The 9,126-nt window shown below is 43.6% G+C and overlaps 1 pseudogene; it reads right to left on the reverse strand.

The window, feature by feature from the left end:
• Positions 1–6,464: 6,464 nt before the first annotated feature.
• LOC148847811 (cytosolic sulfotransferase 18 pseudogene) lies at positions 6,465–7,771 on the reverse strand (annotated as a pseudogene).
• Positions 7,772–9,126: the final 1,355 nt, after the last annotated feature.

The raw sequence follows: 9,126 nt of genomic DNA on the forward strand, positions 1-9,126 counted from the left end.
CCGACCTCCTTGTCAACTACCCTCCACCGCTCCGGGGCGAGGTTTCTTTTTCTTTGTCTAACTGGCCTGACTGAGGGGTCCACATTAAGTTTATGAGTAATTAAACTAGGGTCAATACCAGGCATTTCTGTTACGGACCAAGCAAAAACATCTAAATTTCTAAGTAAAAAACTTACTAGCTACGACCAAAGAGGTTCGCTTAGTAGAGCGCCGATCTTGAGGGTCTTCATCGGCTCAGCTTTGGAGATTGGTACATGGACTGTTTCCTCCATCAGGGTAGCTCACTCCTCTGTATGCTCGGGTGGAGGCTCTAATTTGACATTTTCTGCCAACTTCTCATTTCCCTTTAATGCTACTACATAGCACTTACGCGATTCCAATTGGTCACCTCGTACTATCCCCACTTCATAGCTCGTCAAAAATTTCTTTGACAAGTAATAGATGGACATGACTGCACAGAGGGCATACAGAATGGGCCGACCTAAAATGGTGTTGTAGGAGGACAAAGTTGCAACCACGAGGAAGGTGTGCTCGAAGCGCACTAAGTTGGGCCACATTCCCGTTGCGACTAGCACTATTATTTGGCCGAGGGGCCTGACCACTTCACCGCTAAACCCTAGCAGGGGTGTGTCCGTCCTCTCCATGTCGCTCAGCTCTAACTGCAACTTGTCGAAGGCTTCCAAAAACAGGACATCAGCTGAACTTCTTGAGTCCACTAGTATCTGCTTCACCTTGAAGTCATTGATCTCTAGCTTGACAATCAGGGCATCATCGTGTGAATATTGGATCCCACGCACATCGTCTTGGTGAAATAAATGAGTTCTACCACCCGAGGTTGCTTTGGCAGGTTCTCTACTTTTTGCTCTAATTCCCGAACTAAGGTCTTCCCTACTGCTTGGTACACCTTGATACAATGGATCCAGTGGTGATCAAGTTAATTACCCCAAGGATCGACCTATCCTCAGGTGGTTGCGGTTGCCGGGGTGGCAGGTCATTCTTTTTGCTCAATTGTGGAGCTTCTCTTCTTTGGTTGGCCTGTCGGTCTATTGACTCCCTACTTTCATGCTTGATATACTTCTTCAAATACCCACGGCGGATCAGGTCTTCGATTTCTTCCTTAAGGTTTATGCTATGCCTGATGTCACGATGAAAGTGACAATAAACATTCGGGTTCCTAGTTGTCGGATCTCCTCGCGTCCTTGGTGGCCACCTGACATTGAGATTGGAGTCCTTGATCACCATTAATATCTCACCCCGCCTTGCATTGAGGGGGGGTGTAAGCGGTCCTTTCAATCGGTGGGGCCCTAGATCGCCGACCTGATCCAGAGCCCCGAGGTGGCAACTTACTCCTTTTGTGCGAGGACTTGCTTCTCCTGGGTGACTTGCTCTTCTGCCACCAATGCTTGCTACTGTTGGCCTCTTCACTGTCTCTCTTCCTCTTTTCTCCCTGTTGGGACTCCTTTTTGAGATCTAGTGTTTCCTCTATCTGCATGTACTTCTCGGCGTCTTCAAGGAACTTTTTCATAGTTTTAGGGGGTTTCACTCTGAGGCACCAAGAGAACTTCTTGTGTCGGACTCCCTTTATCGCCGCTATGAGTCACATGGCCGGGTCGAGGTCGAGGATTTGTAGACACTCCTCGTTGAATCTGCTAATGTAGCTTCTGATCGTCTCATTACCCCTTTGCACCACATCCACAAGGCCAGCTGCTGACTTCAGACACTTCTTATATGTGACGAAGTGGGCAGTAAACTTATCGGTGAACTGTGCCCAGCTCTTAATCGAGCCCGACACTAGGTTCCTATACCATGTCCTGGCTATACCTCTAAGCGTCATCAAAAAGGCTACACACATGCAGGCCTCCTCTACTCCGACAAGTAGCATTACAGATTGGAAAGCGTCAATATGGTTGTTCAGATCTCCCTTTCCGCTTTAGGTTTCCAACGTTGGCGTCTTTAACCCCTACGGCCTTGGGGCTGTGAGGATGTCTTGGGATAGGGGGAGGGTTGGCTCAACAGTACTGGAGTCGTCTATGCAGCGGTAGAGATCACTTCCTCCCTTACCCTGCTCGGTACTAGCGGCAAGGGGTTGTTCCATGGCGGGCTACTCTTAGCTAATGCCTGGTGGGTCTTGCGACGTCGTCGCTTCCTTTCTACTTCCACATTGGTGCTATTCACCTCGGTATTACCTGCTGCTTTGATTCTCGTCTGCTCACATTCTCAGACATTGTCGCGAGGTGGGAGCTGATCCCGGCCTCCTGCGTCTTCATGGTCATGAACCTGATGGTGACTATTGTGGGGGTCTAAGGTGGTAGTTGATCATGGTTCTCACGCTGTGAGTGTTGCTGCTAATCGGTCCTTGTATGGTGACTCTCTTCGAGCCGGTTTCTCTGATTTACCCTTTGAGAAGGCGGGGGTGTGCGCTGACTGTCGACCCTATCTCGAGGTGGAGTCCGGCCTCGGAGTGGATTTGGGACCCGAGGGTTCTCTACACCTTGGTGGGGAGATCGACACACATTCTTCTATTGGTTCTAGCTGTGATGCTAGTTCGGGTTCCGATCCTGATTCTAATGTTGAAGCTGGTGTTGGTGCTGGTGCTGATTATGAGGCTGCAATGGTGGGAACTACTGTTGATACTGTTGGTAGAAATAATACTATTGAAATTGCTGAAATTGGTGTATTTGCTGCATTTGCAACTACATAGTGCCGACACTATTGACTAGCTTGTTGAACTATTGATTCCTGAATCCGGGGGGACCACGAAGGGCTCTGGCACGAAGAATGTAGTGCTCACTTGAGGCAACGGGGCGTGCAATTGCTGGGTCACAAAGGTCGGATTCATCTGGACCCCTGAGATGGTCAAGGGAATAGTGAATTGGCCAATGGTCATTGAGGAGCCTTCGGGGTAGGCTGCAATGTAGTCCTGCTCCCTAGTAACACTCACGTCGGCAGCCTTACCAGTATTGCTTGGAGATGCCATTGAAGTAAAGTAAAGAACGAAAGGTAGCGACTTAGCTTTTGTGTATCTTTCCCACAGACGGCACCAATTGATGGTGCACGATCTGAATGCTCCTACCTAGAGGGCAGCTCGGACGTTGATCGCTGAGTGGGACAGTCGATGCAAGGAAAATGGATCAGAGAACCTAGGGTGGATAACCCGGTGAGGTCGCTCCGATGCTTAAGTTAGTACTCTTGTAGTGATTGCGAGCTAAGAAATCAGTAAGTAGGAGAGCTAGAATGCACTTAATCGTGCATACCTTTGTTTTAAATCTCACGCCCTTATATATTTGGGCTGTCGTGGGCCTCACAAAACACTCCAAGACCTTTGCCCTGAATTATAGGAGGTTGTTCCGCTTCAGAAAGCAAATGATATGCTTAGCCGATAAGGCTTATCGTGCCCACCCGATCTGGGCGGGATAAGAATAAGGCTTGTGGTTACACGACGTAATCCCGAGATCCTTGGAAACAATTGGCAAGCTCCTGAATATCTGCCATGTACCACTTGGGGAACATTGGCCATCCGAGATGCTCGGACCTCGGCATTGTCCGAGGTGACCAAGACCCCGGGGTGACCATCAAGCCCGAGGTGGCTGAAGGCGCTGAGTCATTGTCTCTGGTGGGTCAAGTCCATGTATACTTCGTTCAATAGCTATGCATGATAAAACACTCTCAAGACTCAACGCCTTAGCAGCATATCACATGCTGTCTTAATTATGGAGACTTGGAGGAAAAAGAATCATGTTTGTTGGAGATTCAATAAGCCTCAACCAAATGGCAGTCACTCACTTGCTCCAAAGTCAAAGTACATCTTAGTGAGAGATGGAGGTCTCTCAACCTTTAAATTGTTGGTGGGTCTAAGGATTCATTTTTCTTTACTCTGATCAATATTATTCATTATTGTCATACCTTTAGATCCCCACTATAAACCTACTGTATCACCATTCAATTGGGTATTTTTGATAGAGTAGACAAATGAGAGAAATCGTTCGTGGAGACTGGAGAGGAAAACATCTCGATCAATTAACATACATGGTTCAAATTAAGAGAGATAAAGAGTGAATAAATATTGTCAAGAAATCTGCCATATGATGGGGGAGTTCATGGCTTCTATGCACCGAGAGACTTGTCTTTTTGCTTCCCTCAAATTTCCAGGATTTTGGGGTTTCAATTATGTTATCTCGGATTGTATTCCTGGTGGACCTTGTGAAAGAAAGAATTGGACGAGTTCTCAAACTCAACTCTATCAATGGTGGCAAAGCATGGAAAGGCGTTGATGTGCTCATCTTTAATACTTGGCATTGGTGGAATCACAAAGGACCCACTCGAGAGTGAGAGCTTTCTCTTCTTTATTATTTTCTGTTTTTCTCCTCTGTCTCTCTCTGCAGTAGCAGTAGGGATGCCAATGGAAATGGGTCAGGTTCAGTATGAGCTTCACCTCCACCTTAATCAGACCCGACAAAGAATGGTAACGGGGCAGGTTTGGCAACCCTCCCCATCCCTACCCCTGTCCCTAGTGGGAGCAGGGCACCCCCTTCCCAGTGGAGATGGGGCTACCTTAAAAATGAGATTATACGATCCTAGATGATTTAGGAATTTCATAGAAATTCAAAAATATTTTAGTAATTAATATTAAACCTATGTGCTTTAATAATTTACCACTAGTTTCGGAAAAGGTTTGAGGAATAATATCCAAACCTCAACCTCATCCTCTCCCTGGTCTAGGGGAAAAATATTTTCCCCTTTCCACCCCATCACTGTTTAAGATCAGGGAAAACCCATCCCATTCAGGATGGGATTGGGCAAGGCCTTGGTTTTAAAAAAATGTGGTTATCCACTCCAAAATGGCAGCATATGGTATATCCCTGACCCAAATGCTGGCCTTGTGGAGTGGTGGAAATCTATCCATGAAAAGGAAAGTGGGTTTATATATTTGGAAGAGTCGGAATAAGAAGACCTTTGATAATGAGGAAATCCATCCACAGTTAATTGTGGATAGAGCTTCTAATGATCTACTAGAGTTTCAACAGCTTCATGTTTCCAATGTTAGAACTATTAGAGAAAGAAAGTGGAAATACGTTGCTATTAAGATTAACTTTGATATTAATGGATGGCCGGCGGCTCCCTTGTTTTGTTATACGTGACTGATATTTTCAGGTTCTAAAAATTTCTGCTATGTTCAGTTTATTGTACGTCACTATTTTGGGGGTGTCAATGGACCGGTTTTGGGTTGGACTATAAATCGGTATGACATATTGGATTGGACCTGGTCCGTCCATAATGAATTTATATTGGATTGAACCAATATCTGGTTCATTGATAAAAGATAAAGAGCATAGCTGTCAATGGACCGGTTTTGGGTTGGACTATAAATCGGTATGACATATTGGATTGGACCTGGTCCGTCTATAATGAATTTATATTGGATTGAACCAATATCTGGTTCATTGATAAAAGATAAAGAGCATAGCTGTCAATGGACCGGGTTTGAGTCGAAACCAATCTAAATTAACAGGAATTTGAACAGATTGAACAGTTTCTGGACCGGTCCAAAATATTCATTGGACTGGATTGGACCAAGTCCATTTGTAACGGATTCACATTGGACTGGATCGGATTGGACCAAATCCAGTCCAATTGAAACCCCTACCTCCACCGCCTGTAAGGTCAAGTTTTTAATCGTTTGCAATTTTCTGTTATTTTACTCTGTCAATCATTGTTCCCTGTATTTAGGACTGGATGCATGGTAGTTCCCGTGAATTTTCTTTTTTTTTTAAGCTAACATGAGTACTCTTCATGCTATTATTTTGAATTTCTGCAAAAATTTGATTTTCTAGAACATTATACAAATTTTGGCAAAAAACAAAATCTACAATTTTCTATAAAATTCTGCAAAAAAAAATGCAAAAATCTATTTTGTATTATTTTCCACGAAGTTTTGTTATTTTCCCCAATTTTCCTGTAAACATCTGCATTTTCCTATTATATTCATGTTATTTTCTATATTTATTGGCAACTTTTATGTGGAAATACTATTAACATAATTTAGAGCATTAGATGTGGATCTATGATCATTTATACCGTAAGATGGCATCTAAATTATGGTAATGTAGTACATGGAATCGTGATTTCAATGAGAAATAATCACTCTTCATAATCAATACCAAATAACCAAAAAGGGTGATTTTTAGGTGTGAAGAATTATCATCGACGACGCAAAACATTCTTATCTTCTATTATTCCTTGTATATATCTCTCAAGTCTCAATATAATGAGAAGTTAAGAACACTACGTAGGCTCCAGGTTTGGCGGTCAAGATTTCTTGGGGAGAGTTGGATGGAACATGTATGGAAGAGAGAACATCGTCTTTATAGGGGACTTGCCAACTCTGAATTCGTGAATTATATTGTTAGAGATTTTTGTTGGATCCCAAATCATTTAAAAAGATTTGACATCTGAAAACTCCAAAATTCCTAACTTGAAACAAAAGTAGTGCATGCAACGAAACAACTGCACAACTGAAAAAACTTACAGAGGATTCTAGAGAAACAATGAAATGAACAAAAAAGACATACTTACCTAGAACAACAAGCCATAGCCGTGGAACTTGTGTTCAGTCTCCAACTTGGCCTTTTCTAAAGAAGGCACTGAATTCCACTCCTGGAACCAATTCCTTACCTGAACTCTTATTCACCTCTAAATTTCTCAGATTCTCAAAATTACACAGTTTCAATATTTTTTCCACGACCCCTTGTTTCTCCTCCTCCAAGGAGAATGGGTACTCCAGGTGTTGGGCCAATTTCTTCAAACAAACTGATGTATTGTTTTTCAGATCCTCATATTTTAAAAACAGTATCCTCTTAGGCCACTCCAGGCTTGCTTTCCAATATCCTAAAACATGATCCCAATAGGGTCCCCATGGGGAGGCTCCTTTGCAAAACATCTGAAATGCCTCCTCTAGTGAGAGTAGTGGCTGGTCCCTTTTGAGCTTGGTTTGGATCTTAGCTGCAAAGTGCCGAAAGGAAACAAACACATCTTTTGGATTACGACAAATGTAGACGATTCTACAATTGGAGTCTATTGTTGATTTTGGTAAAGATGAGTAGGGAATGTGGGTTGAGAAGAGGCGAGGCGATGGAAGAACATCGGGGTTGGCGATTGGGGAGGTTTTGTAAATACTGATTTCTAACATGGGAATACACTCATGGGGATTATGAGTAAGCAGAGGATGTGTAGAAAAATCATAAAGGGTGCGATTGACAATGGAGAAGATGAGGGCGTTCATTCATGTGGTGCCTGATTTTGGAGTGAAGGCTAAGAGAATATCAGTGGATCGAGCCTTGAAGTGTTGTTGAACAGCCATGACTCCCTGTAGGGAAAAGGTGGGGAGGTGCCAAAAGCCTTGGTAGGGAGTTAAATGTTCAGAGGTGCAGCTTTTTTCAGTTGGAAGAGTTGAAATTAGATCCATATACCTTTGGTAGATTCTTTCATCTTCTTCTTCCTCTTCTTTTGATTTGGTTGGGAAGCACTTGCTGGATGGTGGAGTAAACTCCATGGCCAACTAAAATTTCTTAGTAATTGTGTGAGAGTTTGAGATGGTTTCTTGATGAAGCTGAGGCTTCACCAGACTGTTAATAAATGAAATGAGATTTTTTTTTCTCTCTCTCTTTTCTAAGCCTTGGAATGAAATGAGAGAGAAGGCTAGTTGGTGAAACAGGACTCCTGTAGCCAATTTGACGCAGCGTGGAAACAATGAGAACTGGAGCTGGCTATGCAAGCACCAGGCGTCCGCTGGCACCTAGCAAAAAACACCGATTTCTCTAGGAGAGAGAAAAATGTAGCGAAAATAGGAAGAAGAGAACTTGAAGAAATTCTGAAAATCTGAAGTATGAAAATTGATTAATAATAGCAGTATTTATAATACATTGAGAAATTATAAAAGAACTAGGAAAAGGAATTAAATTTGATCTAAACATCTCAAACTTGTAGATAGGATCAAACTCTGCTTGACTTGATCTCCCCCGTCCGATCTCCCTTGATCTTATCCATGCATGGATCTTGGATTATCTAGAATTCTTGAATTCTTTGAATTCTTGATGAGTCTTGGATTCTTTGAATTCTTGATGAGTCTTGAATTCTTGATCTCTTGACTTATCTTGGACTCTTGTCCTTATCCTAGGAGCTGTCGCCCCTAGGGGTGAGATGGGCCTTGGGCTGGGCCTCCATCATTCTCCCCCACTTGGAGAGAACTCGACCCCGAGTTGTGACGAGGATAGGCAAGTGTTATCTCTGGCAGGTACCGGTGAAGGTCAGCAACGTTGAAGGTCTTGGATATACCCATATGATCTGGTAGGTCCACTATATAGGCTTTGTCACTAATCTTCTTCACGATCTTGTATGGACCATACTTCCGAGGCTTCAACTTGTTGTAGGTACCTACGGGGATTCTTTCCTTCCTTAAGAAGACCATAACCTCATCACCTACATCCAACACTTGAGGTCAGCGGTGTTTGTCTGCGGCCATCTTGTACTTGGCGTTGGATTGCTCTAGCTTTTGCTTCACGGCGTTTTGGACGGACTGGATTTGTTCTGCCATCTGCTCTGTTGAGACACTGGCGCTGGGTACCTTCGGTAGTTTTACTAGATCCAGCGCATGGTTAGGGACCTTCATGTACACGATGGAGAATGGGGATCTGCCTGTAGAACTATGCACTGCATTGTTATAGGTGAACTTAGCCTGGGCTATGGCGAAGTCCCACTGTTTCGGCCGTTCCCGACATATGCTGCGAATTAAATTCCCTAAGGTTCGATTTACCACTTTTGTTTGTCCATCTGTCTGCGGATGGGCTGTACTGCTGAAATTAAGTGATGAATCAAACAACCTCCACAGGGCATGGAAGCAATGAGAACCGGAGCTGGCTATGCAAGCACCAGGCGTCCGCTAGCACCTAGCGAAAAACACCAATTTCTCTAGGAGAGAGAAAAAGGTAGCGAAAATAGGAAGAAGAGAACTTGAAGAAATTATGAAAATCTAAAGTATGAAAATTGATTAATAATAATTTGGCTGAGGAACCGTGTGTCACGATCTGAAGTGATGGTCTTGGGTACCCCATGTAAGCGAACAATCTCCTT

Source organism: Nelumbo lutea, chromosome 6 (assembly GCF_056320005.1).
Source record: "Nelumbo lutea isolate HS-2025 chromosome 6, American lotus-T2T, whole genome shotgun sequence".
Classification (NCBI taxonomy): Eukaryota; Viridiplantae; Streptophyta; class Magnoliopsida; order Proteales; family Nelumbonaceae; genus Nelumbo; species Nelumbo lutea.